The sequence below is a fragment of the Macaca nemestrina genome, chromosome 17, assembly GCF_043159975.1.
Source record: "Macaca nemestrina isolate mMacNem1 chromosome 17, mMacNem.hap1, whole genome shotgun sequence".
Taxonomy (NCBI): Eukaryota; Metazoa; Chordata; class Mammalia; order Primates; family Cercopithecidae; genus Macaca; species Macaca nemestrina.
The window spans coordinates 24,079,690-24,083,647 of NC_092141.1; the positions used below are offsets into that span (position 1 = coordinate 24,079,690).

A 3,958-nucleotide genomic window follows, 5' to 3' on the forward strand; every position below is an offset into this window, starting at 1 on the left:
TTTATAGAGCCTCAACTAAGCCCCAATGGGGTAATTACTCCAATTACCCCTAGGGATTTGGAGTAAGCCTGTCCATCTTTGCCAATAACTATGAAAATCAGTTCTTGAATTGCTAACACACTCTGCAGAAACTGCATGCCCGACCAAAAGACACCCAGTAACTGTGACCTGAAACATCCATCATGAACTGGATATTCTCTGATCCACTATATAATAAAATTGGACGGAGGCAGTATGTTAAATGGATACGGCAGATCCAGAATGCACAAATAAATTCCATGAACAGGTGGCTTGGATTCCCATGGTATCAGTTACTACTCCTTTGCCACCACACCCTCAACCCATAGCTACAACCTTATGGAACATTTTTTTTTTTTCTGAGATGGAGTCTCACTGTGTCACCCAGGCTAGAGTGCAGTGGCACGATTTCAGCTCACTGCAACCTCTGTCCCCCAGTTCAAGTGATTTGCTGCCTCAGCCTCCTGAGTAGCTGGGACTCCAGGAGCATGCCACCATGCCTGGCTAATTTTTTGTATTTTTAGTAGAGATGGGAGTTTTGCCATGTTGGTCAGGCTGGTCTTGAATTCCTGACATCAGGTGATCTGCCTGTCTTGGCCTCTCAGAGTTCTTGGATTACAGGTGTGAGCCACCATGCCTGGCTGCTTATGGAACATTTTAAATGACCAATTAATAGAGAAAGAATAACCAGAGGCCCAGCGTTGAAATGGATGTCCATAGTATATTGGTGCTGGCTGGAAGTGGATGATGGCTCCTGCATGGCAGTGCAATTCTACCCAGGAATGCCCTTAAGAACTGTGATAAAGGGAAGCCACCCCAGTGGGAGGAACATCTGGAATATATCTGTTTCCCCTTTGTATGGAAGGAAAGTTGCCTTGAGGTATAAATCTATACAGGCCTACCTTGCGCTATTGTGCTTTGCTTAACTGTGTTTCACAGGTATTGTGTTTTTAACAGGCTGAAGATTTGTTACAATGACAGTCTATCAGCACAATTTCTCCAGCAGCATGTTCTCACTTTATATTTCTGCATCACATTTTGATAATTCTTGCAATATTTCAAACTTTTTCATTATTGTTATTCTGTAATAATGATCAATGATCAATGATCTTTGATGTTACCATTGTAATTGTTTTGGGGAGGCACAAATTACACCATGTAAGAACTTAATAAATGTGTGTGTTCTGACTGCCCCACTGACCAGCCATTAACCCATCTCTCTTCCTCTGCTCAAGTCTCTCTACTCCCTGAGACACAGCAATATTGAAATTAGACTAGTTAATAACCCTACAATGGTTTCTAAATGTTCAAGTGAAAGGAAGAGACACATGTCTTTCTCTTTAAAGCAAAAGCTAGAAATGATTAGGCTTACTGAGGAAGGCATGTTGAAAGCCAAGATAGGCCAAAAGCTAGGTATCTTGTACCAGTTAGCTAAGTTGTGAATGCAAAGGAAAAATTCTTGAAGGAAATTAAAAATGTCACTCTCATGAACACATGAATGATAATAAAGTGAAACAGCCTTATTGCTGATGTGGAGAAAGTTCGAGTGGTCTGGATAGAAGATCAAGCCAACCACAGCATTCCCTTAAGGCAAAGCCTAATCCAGAGCAAGGTTGTAACTGTCTTCAATTCTATGGAAACAGAGAGGTGAGGAAGCTGCAGAAAAGTTGGAAGCTAGCAACGGTTGTTTCATGAGGTTTAAAGAAAGAAGCCATTTCCACAATATAAAAGTTCAAAGTGAAGCAGCAAGTGCTGATGTAGAAGCTGTAGCAAATTATCCAGAAGATCTAGCTAAGATAATTGATGGTGGCTACACTAAACAACAGATCTTCAATGCAGATGAAGCAAACTCCTATTGGAAGAAGGTGCCATCTAGGACTTTCACAGATACAGAGGGTAAGTCAATATCTGGCTTCAAAGCTTCAAAGTATAGAGTGACTCTTCAATTAGGGTCGAATTCAGCTGGTATCTTGAAGTTGAAGACAGTGCTCATTGACCGTTCTGAAGATCTTAGGGCCCTTAAGAATTACGTGAAATCAATTCTGTCTGTGCTATATAAATGGAACAACGAAGCCTGGATGACAGTGCATCTGTTTACAGCATGGCTTGATGAATATTTTAAGCTCACTGTTGAGACCTAGTGCTCAGAAAAAAAGATCCCTTTCAAAATATTACTGCTTATTGAAAATGCACCTGATCATCCAAGAGCTCTGATGGAGATGTACAAGGAGATTCATGTCTTCGTGCCTGCCAACATAATACTGATTTTGCAACCTATGAATCAAGGAGTAATTTTGAATTTTAAATATTATTATTTAAGAAATACATTTTGTAAGGCTATAACTGCCATAAATAGTGATTCCTCTGATTGATCTGGGAAAAGTTAAGTGAAAACTTTCTGGACAGGATTCACCATTCTAGATGCCATTAAGAACATCCATGATTCATGAGAGAAGGTAAAAATATCCACATTCACAGGAATTTGGAAGAAGTTGATTTCAAGCCTCATCAATGACTTTGAGGGCTTCAAGAGTTCAGTGGAGGAAATAACTGCAGATGTGGTGGAAATAGTAAGAGAACTAGGATTGGAAGTAGAGGCTGAAGATATGACTGAATTGCTGCAATCTCATGAAACAATTAACAGATGAGCAGTTGCTTCTTATGGATGAGCAAAGAAAGCGGTTTCTTGAGATGGAATCTACTCCTGGTGAAGATGCTGTGAACACTGTTGAAATGACAACAAGGGATTCAGAATATCCTATGAACTTAGTTGATAATGCAGTGGCAGGATTTGAGAGGATCGACTTCAGTTTTGAAAGAAGTTATATTGTGGGTAAAATGCTGTCAAACAGCACTGTGTGCTACAGAGAAATCTTTCATGTAAGGAAGAGTCAATCAAAGTGGCAAAGTTCATTGTCCTATTTTAAGAAATTGCCGCAGCCACCCCAAACTTCAGCAACCACCACTCTGATCAGTCAGCAATTGTCAACACCGAGGCAAGACCCTCCATCAACAAAAAGGTTATGACTCTCTGAAAGTTCAGGTGATGATTAGCATTCTTTTAGCAATACACTATTTTAAAATTAAGGTGTATACATTATTTTTTAGATCTAATGCTGTTGCACACTTAATACACAATGATGTCATGTAAACATAATTTTACATGTACTGGGAAACCAAAAATTTCACATGACTCACTTTATTGTGATATTCATTTTGTTGTGGTGGTCTGAAACTAAACCTGCAATAATTCTGGGGTATCCTTGTGTTGATTTAAGGACAGTTATTTATAGGGTGAACACCAGAGAGCACTCACCATGGAGGAGGTTTTCAATAATCAAGTTAAAAGTAAAGGTGATATTTTAAGCTGTATCTTTACTTTTTGTTTTATTTCTCAATTTCTTCAGATCCAGGCAGCGAAGAGGGTGCTATTTGTGGGAGACCTCCTCAGAAAGCCCAGTAGTATGCAATCACCTAGACTTAAATGTATATATAGAGAGACCAAAAATGTACAGCACTATGAGGAGAAATCCATAATCCTATGGGAAAAGATAGAATAGTATAGGCAATAAGATTGGTGTAAGTGAAAGAATACAAAACTTGGCTCCAATTATTAGAGAACATACATTCTTTCAAGCATTCTGGAATATTTATAAAATTTTACCATGTACTAACCATAAAGCAAATTTCAAAAAATACCAAAAAATCCCAGTTCATATAATTAGACCAGATTATACAAGCACAATACACAATTAATTTCATAGGCATGAAATTAATAATAAAAAATAGACAAAGCATTCTACCTTCCTACATTTGGACAATATAGACACACTTCTATAAAATTCCTAGTTCAACAAAGGAATCATAATGGGTGTTAGAAAGCATTTATAATAGTAACAGTGAAAACAGTAGCAATCAAACCTGTGACACACAGCTACTA

General features: G+C 38.4%; 1 pseudogene; it reads left to right on the top strand.

Moving 5' to 3' along the window:
- Nucleotides 1-1,146: 1,146 nt before the first annotated feature.
- On the top strand, nt 1,147-3,072 carry LOC139359278 (tigger transposable element-derived protein 1-like; annotated as a pseudogene).
- Nucleotides 3,073-3,958: the final 886 nt, after the last annotated feature.